General features: G+C 45.1%; 1 protein-coding gene across 2 annotated transcripts in view; it reads left to right on the forward strand.

Annotated features, from left to right (window-relative positions):
- The window catches only part of LOC144681895 (uncharacterized), a 67719-nt gene that overhangs the window by 20419 nt on the left and 28742 nt on the right, over window positions 1-18558 (forward strand). Inside the window, exon 2 of one of the 2 annotated variants that reach the window (XM_078544023.1) lies at window positions 928-1158. The gene's annotated coding sequence lies outside the window, so the exon portion shown is untranslated. Of the gene's footprint in view, window positions 1-927; window positions 1159-12208; window positions 12309-18558 lie in introns of those variants that run through there. The other variant, XM_078544031.1, reaches the window with a different exon arrangement.

Below are 18558 nucleotides of genomic sequence, written 5' to 3' on the forward strand. Positions count from 1 at the left end.
GGTAGGTAGGTCAGGTGTTTCTCACATGTCGGTGCAGACTCAATGGGCCGAAGGGCTTCTTCTGCACTGTGTGATTCTGTTATTCTGATTCTGTGATCCCATTTTGGATGGCAAAACCAACTACATGGACACAAGGGTCACTGTCAATCTTTCCTTTCCAGCAGGAGGTGTATCACCCAGTTTGTTTCTTTAGCTGGCACTCCCCAGAAAGGCAGAGCTGAGAGCATCAAAGTCAATTTGGAATAAAATCTTGATAGCTCATGTGATATGGTTACAGTTCTTTCCAGTCATTCTTGAGATTATCCACGAGTGTTCTAACATTTCAAGTTGAAAAATTTAATTTTCTTCCTATGACCACAAAGATGGTGACCATGTAATGAGAGGTTCCCCACCAGGTGAAAATGGGACAGCCGATTTTTAGGGCACCTCTTCTAGCCCCCTCCCCATTTTGGGTGAGCAGAGGGTATCCTGAAGAGGACTGCACAGTCCCAGATGCTGCTTACCATCATGGGTCGCCCTACCAGGAGCAAGGAACTCCCGACAGCATTGCTCAAGGGATTGTTGGAGCAAACGAGCCTCTCCCTCACATCAAGATGGTGATCTACAGATGGGTGTTTGGACATAACTTGCACTAGAACACTGAAGTCTCAAAACCTGAATCTTTATTGCTATTTACTCAATATGCTGTAAGCTCGTGGGTGTGTATTAATTGAGTTTTCTGATTAGGAGGGAAAACTGGAATGAGCATGCTCTCTCGTTTATCCCAGGCATGTTTTCTTCAAAACTGATCAGTGACATTGATTGTTTACCAGACAGCTCCTGAGTGCCAAAAAATGTGGGGTTGGGGGTTGTTGTGGAAGAAAATTATACTGAAATATTAACATTCAATAATTGCATTTAACCTGTGGTACTCTGCATTCTTTACAGTACAAACCAAACCTCAGCAGTGTCAGCACCAGGCTGAACTCTTCCCAGAGGTATGATGATACCTGCCCAGTTTTCAGGTTGCAATCAGACGAAGAGAGACCCCAGGAGGAGGTAGCCTGTCGCCGAGTAGATTTTGTACCAGGTTCTTGCCGCATCATGAAAGAATTGTTTGCTGACAAAAGACCTGCTAACTGTTCATACCAGTTGTCGAATGTGATTTGTGAGATTAAGGTACGTATTTTTGATCAAGCATTTTATGCATCCACACAAAATGTTTGAAAAGAATATTTGTGCAGTAAGACTGATGGAATGAATAGTCAGGTTTGCATAGAATTTTTTAGTTGAAAAACCAATTTGAAAAGTGCAGGACAATAAAGATTGAAAATACTAAAAGAGAAGAGTAGCTAAATTAATAGTTAGGCAATAATAGGGAATGGCAAATGAGACTCAGTGAATAGCTCTTTGATTGCTGGTGTAAGCATGAAGGGCTGAATGGCCCCCTGTATTGTAAAATTCTATGATTCTCTCAAGCATGAGTTTTAAAATCCTGAAGATCACAGGAGGAGAGACTGAGGGAAATAGAGTTTTTTTTTATTCTTCATGGGATGGGGGTCACTGGCTCAGCCAGCATTTATTGCCCTTGTTCAGAGGGCACATTGCTGTGGGTCTGGAATCATATGTAGGCCAGACCAGGTAAGGACAGCAGATTTCGTTCCCTAAAGGACATTAGTGAACCAGATGGGTTTTTATGACAATTGGCAATGGTTTCATTGTTATCATTTTAATTTTAGACTTTTATTGGATTCAAATTCCACCAGCTGCCATGGTGGGATTCGAACCCGGGCCCCCAGAGCATTACTGGCTTACCCGTCCAGTAACAATATCACAACGACACCACCTCCCTTATGTTCTGACATTCTGGGAGAAAATGAGTTAAGAGATTATACAATAAATCTTGATTTTGATATAAAATTCCCATCTGTATTTGCTTCTGGTCTGAGCAGGCTGCATGGATGTTTGAAACTGGCCTCCTTTTGGCTGCAGATCATCCCTAAAGTACCCACTGTATTTAGCTAGAATGCAGAAGATGTGCAAATCTATATTTCCCAACACAGAGGGCACTGCCTGTGTCCACAAAATTGTAAGAATCATCAGAGCCCTCGGGTCCTTGATCTATGCTGATCTTATCCAGGTCTTCAGTGAGGAGGAGTGACGATTTTACACAACATTTTCAGGTTAGAGAGGGGGACCACAAACCAGAAATTCCCCTCTCTTTTCCCTTCCCCCAACCTGTTTGCTGTCCAGTGACCACCGTTTGGAATTGTGTGTGTGGATGTCAGGGTAAGTACAGGGTTGCGTCTGCCATGTTGACTTGCAGGCATATACATGAAAATTGTCCATTTGGGCTGCTGATTTCCTATACACTTATTCCAATTTGAATTACTGGCTTAAAGAGAGGAAATCAAGTAGAAAAAAAAAACGTTTTCACTTAAAATATCTTTTCACATTATTTAGTATGTTTCAAAATCAGTATATTAATTTAAAATGTATGTTCCCCTAGCCTACATTCCACTTATTTTCTACTAATTTGGTCCCTCTTTTTTGTTCTGCATCTCCTGAAATGATTGGCATCCTGCTGGAGCATGGTTCTTCCACAAGTGGCTACTTATCATGCATAAACATTTAAAGTGAACATGTAATATTTGGTTGCAGAGCACCACAGTGTGACTCTGAACTTGTCCTCAGTTTGAAATCCATATACACGCACAATAAAATTTCTGTTATCTGGTACTCTACCAACTGGAATTCTCTATTAACTGGAATTCTGGGATCTGGACTTTTGGGTCTGTTTTTTTGACTGGAGGTGAGCTTTCTCCGGTCTCAGCTTTCCAAAACTCTGCAGCACCATCTCCCCTCGGCGTCACTCACTCAATTCGTGTGCTCCTGCACCTCTCAAGACCTCAACACTCATGGGATCATCCTGGAGCTTTCTGATTGAAGAAAAGCGGAATTCACCTTGTATCTTAGTTAACTAGTATATTTGATTACCCGGCATCTCCCATACCTGGAACATGCTGGATAAGAGATTTTCCTGTACTTCCATCATAGGTCAATGGGTAATGATAAGGAATGGGAACAGTGGCTAATTTTAAATTCCTTAATTTGAGGCTTTCACGTTAATTTTTGCATCCTAACTGCTCTCCCATTGAGTTCAGCCAATTAAGCACAGAATGGGAATTAAATACTGGAAGTTTCTGGTTTGAATAGCTCAATTGCTCTCTGATCAATCCTTCACAGAGGAAGCATTGTAATATTGATTCTAAATCTTGTCCTTTGATTTTTTTTGTTGTTGCTTCCTTTAAGAACTACAATCCAGAAAAACCTCAAATGACCTGTCGCCATGACCTATGCAGTGACTTATCCTCTGTAGTGGTAGGATTATACAATGAAGATGTGGGTGTTAATCATTGGAAAAAGTTTAAATCCACAGTGGAAGTTATGGCGTTTATTAATCAAGAACTGTTAACAGATTGGAGGACCTATCACCATGGTTACTGCTTTATACGTTGCCTCAGCCATGATGGAAGAAAAATATCACAGCTTCTTATTCTGCCTCCAGTGTTGCGTGCAGATGGCAATTCTCCAAACAAGCTAGCAAATGAACAAGCACTAAATGTTAATATTTTACTCTTAGATTCTGTGTCCAGGCATCATTTTTATAGAGTTTTGTCAAAAACTATTAATACATTCATAAATCTGAACACTAACGTGTTTAAAACTGGACACGTGTTTGACTTTGAGTTAGTTCAAGGTTTAAAAAGCAGAACATTTGAGTCTCTCCAAGCTCTGTTTGGTGGAGAGTCATTCAGTCCACTTAAACCATTTAGTTCATTTGTGCTACCGCCAAAGGCTGTGGATTTCAACAAGACACTTGGACATTTTAAAGAATTTGGATATGAGATTTTATATTTGGAGGACATGTGTTGGAAATGGGACTGGGGTTTGGTGAAAGAGCTGAAAGCTCTTAACAAAAAGGCACCATTCTCAGAAAGAGTAAAGTTGTTCTTGGAGGCAGTCAAAAGAAGCGGAATTGATAGGGTGGATGTTTCATACTCTAGCTGTGATATTCTTCAAGAAAATGGGGTCAAGGATATGTTCCATGGACCTGCTGCTATATGTTACAATGGTATCCATCAACATACCTATCTCCTACAGTATATTGAATACTTTATCACTCGTTTCTCTTATCTGCAAAAGCCTCTATTCAGTTTTCTTATGTTGGATACCAATCATGAAGATACAGGCCTCAGGTTAAAGCAAATGGATGAAGATCTAGCCAAACATGTATCTTTCTTATCTGATCAACAAAACACTGTGACCTTCATTCTTTCAGATCATGGCAATAATTACGGGCAGTTTGTTTCAATGACAACAGAATCCCAGGTCGAGGTATTCCACACTGCACTATTCATGATTGTCCCAGACACAGCAGCTGTTATACTGGGTGAAAGGAAAATCCAATCTTTGCATGCAAACCAGCACAGGTTGATCAGCCTTCTCGACATTCACCATACATTACAAGGCCTATTGCCATCTGTTGGAGCTAAAGAAGGGAAAGATTTGAAATATGGAATGAATGCAGATGGGTTACTGAGCCCAGTTTCCCCAGGTAGGACCTGCAACAGCATTCCCAGGATACCACCAAGCTTTTGCATTTGTCAAAACTTTGAAAAACCAGCACTAAGTGATTCTAGTTTTGCACTATATGCTGAATTTGCACTTGGTCAGATGAACCATGAAATCCTTCAACAACAGAGAACTGCAAAAAACTCTCACAAAGGTCATAAGGCCTGTCAAAGATTAATTGGTGTTCGATTTGACAATGTGAAAATTCGTGAAGAACACAGAACTGAGACCATTGTGAAACTTGATCTCTATGTAAAGGCTTCAGAAAGTACAGGTCACTATGAAGAAAAGTACTTAGTGGTCATAGACTTCCGTTCTCAGGTGGATGCTGCAATGACTTTAGTAGGATTTGACCGCTTGACCCCATACAGTCCTTATGAGGTTTGTGCTGATAGTGACGTTGATTTAAGGTTATGCATCTGTGATTTAGAAAATGGTCATGAAGCATCAACTTCGTATTGGAAGAATGTTTTGACCTCATCAATCTCTTGGACTGAAACTAACTTCAGCTCAATTCATGAGTCTTGTCTGTATCTCATCAAAAGACAGTATACTTCAGGCATTGTTCTGGCCGTGGGTAATGTCTGTCCACATATGCAGTATGACATTGAATTTGACTTCCTGACTGTAAACATGTACTCTTCATCTGTAATGCCTGTAAATATGACACTTTGGCCAGGAACAGAGGAACTCCTCACTGTTGGGTTTCAGAAAGCTAAGCAAAAACCTTGGAAATATAAGTATTCTTTGAATTATAGAGCATCCCCAGTGTAGGAAAAGAGCACACTGAGGTTAATTCTTATTCTTCACCAACAGGAAGAAAAGTGTATGGCCTGCAATGGCTACTCGGAGTCAAATATAAATTCTGATGATATATAGCTAGGGCTACAATTGGAACTATTGTATTGAGTGCATTGCTTCTTGGTGTTGAAGAAAAAACAAAAGGCAAGGTCCATGATAGGGTGGGAGGCAGGAGAGATGAAATAATAGAAGGGTGATGGTGGAAGGCCAAAGAAGATGGTAATGGGAAATACTAGATCTGGACTAAAAGTATGGATGTGCCTTTAAAGTAGAGAGTATCTCCTGAGATAGTGTAATATAGCTATATATACTATAGGGATTTGGACTCTGTACTAAACCCCAGAGTAAGAAAGTTTTTGTTGATTAATAACCATATTGGCAAAAGGGATAATCACTAAATGGGAATGCAAACTAACAATGTTTATTGGATAATAAAGATTAATACTTAACATTTCGCAAGTCAAGGCATGGCACAATGCACAAGTTCCATGCGTGTCTGTCTTTCCCATAGATCTCAGGACTTATGCGGTCTTCTCTTCTTTGTCCCTTGAACCTGGCCTCTTGACTCACAACATCCTTCAAGATTTTAGCTTAGCCAACTTAACTCTAACATACATACAAATCCCTTCGCAGCTGTAAGACTTCAACTCCAGTGATCCTTTTAGCTTCTGTCCGCCTTAACTGCTGAAGTTACATACCTCATAGCTGCCTTCTGAATGTTATCTCTCTCTTTCTCTTTCTCTCTCTCACTATCTGTCTCTATCTCTCTATCCCTCTATCCTTCTCTCTCTTTATCCTTCTCTCTCTATTCCTTTCTCACTCTATCCCTTTCTCTCTCTCAATCCTTTTCTCTCTATCCCCTCTCTCTATCCCCCCTCTCTATCCCTCTCTCTCTCCCTATCTCTCTCTCTCTCTCTCTATCCCCCCTCTCTCTTTCTATCCCTTTCTCTCTCTCTATCCCTTTCCCTCTTGCTGTCCCTTTCTCGCTCTCTATCCCTCTCTCTCTCTCTTTCTCTATCCCTCTCTCTATCTTTCTCTATCCCTCTCTCTCTCCACCACAAGGCAATTACTTTAGCCCTGGCAATCCTGTCTATACTGGACCGACTGATCATAATACTGAATTCTTATAGCAATCCTCAACCTTAGTCACTAGCTAAGTTTAATACTATGTTCTCAAAGCAACCTCTCAGCCCTTGACAACTAACCATCAACTGTCAATGTCCTAAGCAAATGCTAGCTTCCTGGCAGGTACCCTATTTCTAAATCTCTCTCTTGACAAATGCTCCCCAGCAAGTATCATGTGACAAATGCTAATCCTCGGCAAGTGCAAAGACCTCAGTGATGTACCCCTATTTTTATACCCTTTTTGCAGATAGTTTTGCAACATTTAGCCCACGTATATGTACCTGTATCAACACAATCAACTACCTCTAACCCAATATTTGCAACTCTTGACCAAGTGGAAGAGTACTACTAACTCCTCCATAACAACCTGACCTTAATTTGTATCTCTTAACCGGAGGTTCTTGGAACATTCTTCTAGCCAATCAGCTTTGCACCCTTGGCTTTCCTTCTAACTGCTAAACTATAACGTGTATCTTTTGACCCGAGGCCCTAAGACATCTAATCTTCAGGCCATCTTCCTGGCCAATCATCATTGTAGCTTTGGCTTCTGTTTACTGCTAAGCTAGACTTGCTAGAGCCCAAATGTGCAAATATGCCCTAGTTATAACTCCAGTTCACGTCACGTGTTTTTCCTTAAAGCTATCTCACAGTTTTGGCACTCCAAAGGGATGCCAAATTTAAGACTTTCTTAACATGATACCCCAAAATTCACAAATCATCCCAGTAATACGTACAAATTAAGACTTTTCATCACTACAGTACAATTTGACACATTAATCCTTATTAATTGCACAAATGTGCCAACGAGATAAAGTCTAACAATATATTAGCATAAAACAATAGGCCTATAGTATTAGTTTCTACAATCCAGAAATGCCTCTGCAAAGTGGAGATATTTTAGTTTCCAAGTACCAGAAAAGTTATTTTTAAACAAGGTAAGAAATCAGGAGCTCCTTCGCAAATCAGGATGTCAAATGATGTCCACTCACTCCATGGTATCATTATATTACCTTTGTAACCTTTGAAGTTTCACATTCTGGGGTGGTTAAACTTAAAAAAAAAAAATTGTTACAATAGTGAGGGTAATTGCTTTGTGTGGTGTGATGATCCATTGGAACTTTCAGATAAACTTGAGATAGACAAGATTTTTAATCAGTAAGGGAATCAAGGGCTATGGGGAAAAGGCAAGAAAGTGGAGTTGAGGATTGTCAGATCAGCTGTAGATTGTCAGATCTCATTGAATGGCGGAGCAGACTCGATAGGTCAAATGGCCTACTTCTACTCCTACATCTTACGGTTTCAGAAATCTCTACAGTTACCATGTGTAGTGTGATTTGATACCTGCGTACCACAGTTTTTCATGGAAACTCCTGAAGGCAGTGAAAGATTCCCGAGTGGATCAATTCTCCCAAAATCTACCCACCATAAACCTGACGTCTCCAAAATTTGCACGAAGTCCCATTCACCCATCACCCCTCTGCTCACTGATTGACACTGGCTCCCAGTTAAGCCATACCTTAAGTATAAAACAAAATCTCAAACTTGTTTTCAAATCCTTCCATGGCCTTGTCCCCTCACTGTAACCTGTTCCAGCCCTGCAACCCTCTGAACTCTGGAATTTTCTCCTTAAATCTCTCTGCTTCTCTACCTCGCTTTACATCTTCCTTAATACCTACCTCTTTGACCAAGCTTTTGGTCATTTGTTGTAATATCACCTTATGTGGCTCGGTGTCAAATGTTATTTGTCAAAACTCCTTTGTAACACCTTGAAACATTTTACTAAGTTAAAGGTGCTATATAAATGTGAGTTGTTATTGTTGTGTAGGCTAACAATTTGGGTCAATTCCACAAAGGCATCCCAGCAGTTGATAAAGCAACAATTAGCAGTTAATCACAGCAATGGAAGATAAGTTGACAACACTTGAACTTTTGTTTACGTAGCTGATCAATTCAAGGACAGTTGCATAAGGTTTTCCAGTGGCTTTCTTGATTTACCAAAGAATAAATATTGAAAACCAAAAGGAAAAGATCAAAAATGCTAAACAAACTAAACTACTGGGATAAACAATATTTGAATGTTTACATCTGACCACTGAATCAAGCCAGGTTTATATCAGATCCAGCATCTTATATCCCAATTATTTATTTTTCTAATGAATCTTAACGGATTTTATTGCTTAGATGCCAAGGTATTTGGCTGTAAAGAGTTTGTGATGCAAAAGCATTAAATGAATCTAAGACTAAGCATTGAACAAATATATAAGGACAATAGGGGAATTTTTACTTGCCTGATCCGCAGGGAATGGGTCAGTCAGAAAGTCATGGGGAACCTGGAATTCCGGATTCCTTCACACTATGTGGAGCTAAAACTCAGCAAAAGCTTGGCTTCCTTCTTGGACAGGGAGCTAGTCTGTGAAGTCTGGGGCAGCTAAGCCTGCACTGGGAAGGATGTGGTCATTCAGGGATGGGGGCAGGAGGAGGAGGGTGCTCGATTGGAGTGGCAGTGGAGTGGGAAGCAGGGGGATCAATTGGAGGGGGGCGTTTGTAGGTGAGGAGGAGGTGCGATGGTGGGGAGAAAGGAGGTTCATTTCGAAGAAGGAGTTTGATCAGAGGGATGGTTGATTGAGGAGGGGTGTTCGATCGAATAGAGTGTCAATCCCAGGGAGAGGCTGGGGGCCTGAGGCATGGGAGCTCAGAACCTGGCATGTTGGAGTGAATTGGAGGCCCCCAGAGGGAATTTGGAGGACCGTACGGATGCCTTGTGTTGGGGAATCCCAGGCCTGGGGGTGAAGGGTGTTGTAATATGGGTTTGTTACATGTTTCAGTGATGAGATCTTGAGTCTTGTATATTTAAACATGAACCCTTTATTGTTAACCTTTAACTATTTATAGATCCCAGGTTACTGTCATGTATGGTGCTGTTACCTCCATGCAGGCTGGTTCCATCGTGTTCTTTCTAGACTGTTCTCTCAGTCTTCTACCATGTGACTCTGTAGATCATGCCGTGGGCAGTGCTATTCACCAGTCCCACATTAACCTTTGCTCTGCCAAGCAATTTTACATTACAATGGCATGCAGGGACATACAACATACAACAAGGGGGAATCAGAGGCCTCAGGATGGAAATTTGTTGGGGGTGTGCCTCAGGTGGGCACTTGGATCCAGAAGGCAGATGTGAAGATGCTTGTGCCTGAATCTACCAATTCGTTGCCTCGAGGAAGCTGCTGGGTAACCCCAACGCTTGAAAGCAATTGAACTCGAATGACTATGAGGCCCCAATTAATTAAAGTTCAAAGCCACCTCCTTGGAGTGGGTTGGTCTTTCTGGCCTTAGATGAAGCCAGAAATGGGCGGGTTTGGGTCTGTAGACAGATTTCTCAGAATTTAACACTCCTCCATCCCATCCAACCCAGATCTGCCATTTTTTAGGTTCAAATTTTGCCCAATGTGTTTGCCACACAGTCCATAAATGTTTTTAAAATAAAAACTGTAGTGAAGAGTTGTTAATTTTCTCAAAAATTCACAAAGGATATTAGCTTGTTCTCTTTCCATTTTGCACAGCTGGTTCAGTGTTGCTGCTAACTGTACACTTCAAATAATGTTTCTCTGTTTTGGGTACAGTGATACTTTTTTTTATCAATGTTGTGTGCATAGATATCAAATTGAACATCCTAACAATTCACTGTTTCTTCGATTTAAAAAAAACTTTTAACATAGTCATTTTTGATGACCATGGGCGGAATCATCCCAGATCTGCGGTAGTGGGTGGGTAAAACAACGTGGTGGGTGGGCTTTCATTCGCCCACCACGCCATCACCTCGCTGCTTCGTCACGCTGGGTGCCATATTTAAAGTCCAGTCGGGCGTGGGCATGTCAATGGATGAGTGATGGGTTTGAACGTGTAAGTTGAGAGTGATGAGATGAGTGAGTTACCTTGGCAGAATGGATGAGACCATTCATCCTGTAGTGGCACTGGTTGGTTATCCTCTTTTGCAGAGCATTTGTGCTGACCACCACTGCCACCGCCTGCCATGCTGGATTAGTGATGGCACTGCCTGTTCTGCGGCAAGAGCTGGAGTAGAGGACATGATGGTGAGCCTCCATGGTGTCCAAATGGTATTCCAGTGATGTGTCATTAAACCTGGGGGCTGCAGTCTTTTTGCCTTTCATCTTCCCTGCACTAGTCTTGTAGTATCCATCTCCCCAGACTCCTCCTTCCCACCCCCAGGATCCATGTCTGCCTCCGGGTTCCCACAAACCACCCTCGCTGTCCCTTCTATCGCTACCGTCGAACTCCCACCCTCCTGCCTCACTCTACCCTTGGTCATTCTCACCCTTCCTCCATACCACGCCCTCAGTTCACTCCCCAGAAGACAGACATGGACCTATCCTTCCCCCATTCACACCCCTTTCCCCCGAACCCTTCCTTCCCCCGCCCTCCAGTCCTCACACCACCCCCCCCCCCCCCCCCCCACCCCTAGTCTCTCCCCCTTTCTCTACCCTTACCTCTTCTGCTCTTCTGTCACCCTTAGTCCCTCCCAACTCTTTCTTCCAGCCTTAACTCTTCCTCCAGCCTCACTTCTTCCTCCAGCCTTACTCCTACCCCCTTCCTGACTCCTTCCTCCATTCTTACTTCTTCCTCCACCCTTACTCCCTCCCCTCTCCGCACTTCTTCCTGTTCCTGAGCTCCCTCCCCTCTCTGCACCCCTTCCTCCCCCCCGGTCACTCTCCCCTGTCCACACCCCTTCCCCGCCCCCCCGGGATGCCCTCTCCTCTCTGCACCCCTTCCCTTACACCTTCCACCCCCACGATCCTGTGAATCACCTTTGGACATTTTATCATATTAAAGGCACAATATAAATACAAGTTATTGTTGAAGATGCTGTACGAATGCAAGTTGCTACATTTTAAAAGTTATATTTTTCATTAGGAGTTTAGGTTTTCAATGTTTTAATTTTCACAAAATGAATTATGAAAGAAGAAAACTTTAAAGCTGTTTGTGATGTAGAATAGATGAATGTTAAACGGTTTTTCTTTAAAAAAGGATTGTTCTTTTTCAAACTTAATATCAAGTTTGGCTACAACTATTTAATTCCTTTCAACTGAATGTTAATTGTACAACTGTTATATTGAAAATCTCTTAATTTTCAGGAGTTCCTTTTCATTGAAATTAAAGTGTGAATCGTTGGACCTATTTGTGAATAGTATCTTTGCTCTAAACATGACAGTTATAAGCATTTGATTTTACAAGTCAATACTTGTTTCAACAGAGCACTCACTTTTTCAATCCTAATATATCACAATGTTCATAATATATTTTTTAAATTCCCAGGACGTTTTTGACTGTTCTCGTTAAACAAGCTGGAAAATCCCTTCCTCAGCGAATATAGATAGACTTGTGCAGTAGGAAGAATTGCCTAACAAAACCAGCCATACTATTTTATATGTTTTATAATTAGACTGGCTATTCTTTGAATTGTAGTTTTAAAAAAAACAGATTTGAAAGGTTACAGCATTGGCAATTGGCTTTTGGTTAATGGGAAACAAATTATCCTGTTTATGCCAAAAACATGAATGTGGAAATTACTCAGCAAAACATATCACAAATTAGGTCTCCAGATACTTGCACGCTTGCTTGTAAGTTACAAATCTGTCTTTTATGAAGATGGTGAATGCAAGACAAACATACCTCTTCCATGCATTATTCAGGATATATATCCTTTCTACATATGGTAATCAAATTAACCTTGATCTCAAGGTTGGTTTCAGGTAACTGTATTTTGATTTACTTGGTTTTGTATTGTTTTTCTACACTAAAACAAAAGGACAGAAACTTATCAAAATATCAGAAAACAATCAGTCAAATTTGTTTGACTAGTTTTTGATTTTTGGAATTTTTTGGTATGCAAATTTTCAGACTGAAGAGAAGTATAAACTCTCCATCTCTGATGACCGATTTAGAAAATGTTACTCAATCAGAATTTGAATGTGCTCTGTTTTGGACCGCGACACCTCTGTGACCCCAGTGATTCATTTTAGGTCGCTCAGTAACATGTTGTACCACTTCTTTGTACATGACTTTGATCTTGGACATTGAAACTTGCTTTAGGAAACCCAGGAGATATTAATGGAGCTGTGGATTTATATCTCAGGGTTTTAGTTCCCTGGTTTGCACTGTTTGATCTATCTGAGTGTGTCTTGGTATTACTCTGCATTACATATAACAATTTAGATTCTGATATTGAGTTAGAACAGATGAGGCTGGCAATTTGCACATATATTTGTTGTTCCTCATGCAGGAGTGCAGCAAACCATTATTGTATATGCTGTTTAGCCTTTTATGGCTAGTCTAATCTGATTTTTTTTGTCTGCAAGGATTTTAGATCTTTTCCTGCTTAATTGTGGCCTAGAAATCCTAAGGATTTGCTCATGTTTCAGCCTCACTGACTGCATGTTTTTTTTTAAATTGAGCCATCTTCTACAGGCTATTAGATATGGTAGTTAAGGTCATCCATGTCTTATTTTGAAGAAAGACCCATTCTCTTATCACTCCTGTGTTTGCTGACCTACATTGGCTCCCAGTCAAGCAACATCCTGATTTTAAAATTCTCATCCTTGTTTTCAAAACCCTCCATGTCCTTGTCCCTCCCTATCTCTGCAATCTCCCCCAAGGCCACAACCCTCTGTGATACCTGCACTCCTCTAATTCCGGCCTCTTGTGATATCCAATCATCATTGCTCCACCATTGGTGGTGGTGCCTTCAGTTGACGAGCACCAAGCACTGGAATCCATCCCTACACCTCTTGACCTCGCTTTCCCCCTTTAAGAGACTCATTAAAACCTACCTCTTTGACCAAGCTTTTGGTCATCTGACCTAATATCTCCCTACATGGCTCGGTGTCATACTTTGGTTTTATAATGCTCTAGTGAAGTGCCTTAGGTTGTTTTATTATATCAAAGGCGCTTTATAAATATAAGATATTGGTTAAGGGAAGTCAGCTGCATGTCACAATTTCAGTGCAAGGCACTTACTCGAGTGTAGAAAGGAAGGGTGGGGTGGGGGGGTGGTTGCTCCGACGGCCTCTATTTTAATTTACCGGGGGCGGGTACTCCGGACTGGCGGGGCTGCACCGGGAAGCCATGGGCAAGGAGAGGGGAGTGGAGATGCTGGGGAGCAGGGCACAGGTGCCTACAGGGAGGCTTGAGAGCTGGAGTGGGGCCCAGGCAAGCCGGAGAGCAAAACAAGGCAGCGGGAGCGGGGCCTGCCAGCGTCTGAGTAGATGAGTGACTGGACACTGTGAGAGAGATAATATGGGGGGAGGGGAGAGAGAGTGCGTGTGAGGGGGAGAGAGAGAGAGTGCGTGTGAGGGGGAGAGAGAGAGAGTGCGTGTGAGGGGGAGAGAGAGAGAGTGCGTGTGAGGGGGAGAGTGAGAGAGTGCGTGTGAGGGGGAGAGAGAGAGTGCGGGTGAGGGGGAGAGAGAGAGAGAGTGCGTGTGAGGGGGGGGGAGAGAGAGAGTGCGTGTGAGGGGGAGAGAGAGAGAGAGAGTGCGTGTGAGGGGGAGAGAGAGAGTGCCTGTGAGGGGGAGAGAGAGAGAGTGCGTGTGAGGGGGGAGAGAGAGAGTGCGTGTGAGGGGGAGAGAGAGCATGCGTGTGAGGGGGAGAGAGAGAGAGAGTGCGTGTGAGGGGGAGAGAGAGAGTGCGTGTGAGGGGGAGAGAGAGAGAGAGTGCGTGTGAGGGGGAGAGAGAGAGAGTGCGTGTGAGGGGGAGAGAGAGTGCGTGTGAGGGGGAGAGAGAGTGAATGCGTGTGAGGGGGAGAGAGAGTGAGTGCGTGTGAGGGGGAGAGAGAGTGAGTGCGTGTGAGGGGGAGAATGTGAGGGGGAGAGAGAGTGAGTGCGTGTGAGGGGGAGAGAGAGTGAGTGCGTGTGAGGGGGAGAGAGAGTGAGTGCGTGTGAGGGGAAGAGAGAGTGAGTGCGTGTGAGGGGGAGAGAGAGTGAGTGCGTGTGAGGGGGAGAGAGAGTGAGTGCGTGTGAGGGGGAGAGAGAGTGAGTGCGAGGGGGGTAGTAGCGGAATTTTCCGAGCCCATTGGCGTCGGGTCAGTTTGCAATCATCAGCTCAGCCCATTGATGGCAGGCCGTGTTTCCCGCCATCGGATGTCAGGAACCTCATTGTAATACATTAGCATAATATTATAAAGCCAGCCTGCCGGACTCAACCGCCTCGCTGGATCGTCCACCCACGTCAGCGGGAAAGCACGCTGGTGCAGAACACTACTTGACAAGTGTGATGTGCAGAAGTCGGGACTTATCACCAGGGCCTTGCTCACATCACGGACACCTGTGAAGCAGAGGCTGCTGGAGCCCGACAGCAACAGGTTCCTGGAGGAATGTCCATGGCATGCTGTGTGGACTCTCATGGACATGGCTCTGCTGCGGAGCAGCTCACAGCAGTTGGAAAGTCACTGTTGATGCTCACAACACTCAATGGTTGAGGGGTTGGGAGAGGAAAGTCTCGGATCGACAGAGAGAAAGAGGTATTGGGGGGTGAGGAGGGGAATGAAGTTGTTGAGGTGAGGAGATTGGGAGGGGGGAAATGAAGATGTGGGGGGGGTGAGATGGAGGGAATGAAGGTGTCAGAGGGCTGAGGTTGAGAAGGGGGAGAAGATGGCAACTGGGGAGTTAGGTGTAAGGGGCATGGAAGGTGTATGGAAAGCAGTTCAGAGGGGAGAAGGAGTGTGGAGAGGGGAAGGAGTCCAGGAGAGGGGAGAGAGTCTGGGGCTGGGGAGGGTGGAGGAAGGGGTGCGGAGACGGGAGCGAGTCCGGGAGGTGGGAGAGAGGAAGGAGTGTGGAGAGGGAAAGGAGCGTGGGGAGGGGTGTGGTGGAGAGAGGGGTTCTGGGGAGGAGGAAGAGGAGGGGGAAGGGGTTCGGGGAAGGGGTCCGGCGGGGGGTGTCCAGGTGAAGGTTCAAGGGAGGGCTCTGATCTCTGATGGGTCCATGACTGCCTCCTGGGGAGCGAACTGAGGCTGGTTATGGTATGAGGGAATTGTGAGAATGACCAAGGGCTGAGTGAGGCGTTACAGTGGGAGGGTGAGGGTTCAACGGTAGTGGTAGAATGGACAGCGAGGTTGGTTGGTGGGGACTTAGAGGCAGATATGGATCCTGGGGCCAGGAAGGAGGAGGCCAGGGAGGTGAATGTGGATGAGGGTGGGATTTTCAGGAAGGAAGGGAATGTGCACGTGTCCCAGGACATCCCCGAAGGAAAAGGGTTGTGGCTGATAGATAACAGAGGGGAGGTGAAAGGTGATGCCAGGGGCATCAACTGTGATGGGGGAAAGGAAATGGGTGACTGAGGGAGGGGAAAAGACAAGGGAGCTGATGAAAAAGGGAATCCAGACCATGCTGTCCAAATCAAAAGTGAAACGACAGTCGTGGTGGGTGAGATCAGGTGCTGTATGGGAGTGTGATCAGTGGGTGGGCGGAGACACAGGTCAGCTCAGATGGACAACTGAAAGTGAACCCCAGCAGGCAGCATTGAAAACGCTCAGGACATTGAGGTGAGTGTGAAACGTGAAGGATCCGCATGCATGGGAGAGCGCTTGCGTGAGGCTCCGAATGGCCCTGCCACATACACACTTCTCCCTCCAGAATCACTCGTTGGCCAGCTGCTCCCTCTGCAGTGACAGATGACGAGGTTGAAGGACTCAGAGACAGGGGATAGCCTCTAAGATTCCTCAGTGGATGAGTCAAGGGGAGTTCAGTGTCACCCCTCCTCCTCCTCCCTTTCGGGTGGCTGGAGGCCCCGGCCTGACTCCTTGAGGGGATTGAGCACCTGGAGGGATGTCGAGGTGCCCGTTTCCCTCTCGTATTGTCACTGCAGGAACTCACCCATGGCTCCCGTGATGCAGCGCAGGCCTGCACACATCTGCGTGTTCTGCTGGACCAGGGTCTCCATGACGTCTGCCAACCTCCCCATGGAGACCTCCATACACACACAAGTGGGCACCACTTCATCAGAAAGCAGGCAGATGCACTCTTCTGACTCACGTGCCACTCTGCTGAGGTCTTCCAACAGCTCTGTGTGATGTTCCCATGCCTTCTGCTGACTCTCCAGGATGAGTTGGAAGGCCAAATCTAGAGGCTCATCATCTGACTCGGACATCACAGATGCCTGACCCCAGCAGTCGTCCAAGTGCCGGGGAGCCCCGCACTAACCTGCCTCCTGCTGCTGTGGACCTGTGTCCGTGTGGTGACCATCAGATTGTGAAACCGAGCCTGCTCTAGATCTGGGTTGCACCGAGGCGCTGGTGGAGGGTTTAGGTAAGTGTTGTGACCGGTCTTCCAGGCTGCTTATTTCCAGCTCTTCAATGGACAACGTGTCCTCTTGGCTGGACGTGAGGACGTGGATGGAGCTGAGGGACTGGCTGTGAACCAAAGTAGAGATAATTAGTGCATAGCAGCAGACTCAAAAACAGGAGAGAGAGCACTCACAGTTGCATTGACAGAGGGATGATGTGGTGCAGGATCCTCACGAGGGTGTTTGCCACCAACCTCACCGTCACCGCAGGCACGGTCCATGTCCTCACCAGTGCGATGGCATACTCCTCAAAGCAAGTGAGGGGCCTAATGTGGGTCACCCCACACCCGGTCTGGGACCTCTCCCTGCTGATGAGTCAGCTTCTCCTGCATGAAAACAGATGGAGGGAGTGTGAGCAGGACACATGACACTTCGTGGAATGTTTGTGTGGTGAGCGGAGCTATGGACAGGAATGTGGATGTGAGCTCGAGAGGGTGTGAGCCTGATGAAGATGTGAGGGTGTGTGTGAGAGTTAGTGATGTTGTCCCTTGGGTGTGAGATCCCTGTGGATGTGTAATGGGTTTGTGAGTGTAAGTTGAGAGTGATGAGAAGATTGAATCACTTTGGCAGACTGGATGAGACCATTCCTGTAGCGGCACTGGGTGGCTGTCCTTTTTTGCAGGGCATTGGTGCTGACCACCACTGCCGCCACTTCCCATGCCGGATTAGTGAGGTTGTTGCCCATCCTGTGGCCAGAATGAGGTAGAGGACATCACGGTGGGCTTCCACTGTGCCCAAAAGGCACTCAAGGGATGCCTTATTGAAGTTGGGGGCTGCAGTCTTTTTGCCTTTCAGGGCCATGTCTTCTTTGCAGCAGTCGTGGGCTGGAAGCATGTGAGAGATGTGAGCTTGGCTGGACTTTAAATGTGGCGCCTGGCGTGATGAAGTGGCCAGATGATGGCATGGCGGGTGAATGAGAGCCTGCCTTTCATGGAAACGACGTGTTTTCCAGGAATGCATAATTAATGCGGCGGGTTTGGGATGAAATGGTATGAAAAGCCGTCATCGTGGCCGGCGGGTAAAACGTCGTTTTACCCACCCGCTACCGAACTTAGTGAAAATCTGGTACGATTCCACCCAGTGAGTGTGAAGGGAGAGAGAGCGAGTGCTGGGGGGGGGGTGGTGAAGAGTGTAATGTGGGGAGTGAGTGAGTGTAAGGGGAGAAAGAGTGTGTGTGTCGGGGAGAGAGATGGGTGAGAGAGTTTGTGTGCAAGGCAGAGAGACAGAATATGTGTGGGGGCAGAGTGTGTCTACAAGTCTGGCTCACTCCCAATATCAGGATTCTCATTCACCCTCACCCCCACACACCATCATGCACTCTCATCCGCTCTCACAGTGGGTGAAGGTGAGTGAGTGAGCATCCCGAGACTGGGAGTTAGCTGAACACACACTCTTTTCCCCCTATTGCACTCTAATACTCATCTTTATTCATTACTCATTGTTTTTTTTTGCTCAGCAAGTCATTTCTTTTTAGACCTCAGGTTTTTTAAATTCATGTGTAACGTTGTGCTGAACTTTATCTTTCCGAAATTTGCCCATTGGCCCCTTGAGTGAGAAAATTTTTGAAAAGTGCTCCCCCAACCCCCCCGCAGGAGGTTGGACAAGCCTGCACTATTTATATAATCCCAATCCCATGACTGACCTGGGAATCTATACCAGTACAATAAT

The sequence above is a fragment of the Cetorhinus maximus genome, chromosome 1 (assembly GCF_964194155.1).
Source record: "Cetorhinus maximus chromosome 1, sCetMax3.hap1.1, whole genome shotgun sequence".
NCBI lineage: Eukaryota > Metazoa > Chordata > Chondrichthyes > Lamniformes > Cetorhinidae > Cetorhinus > Cetorhinus maximus.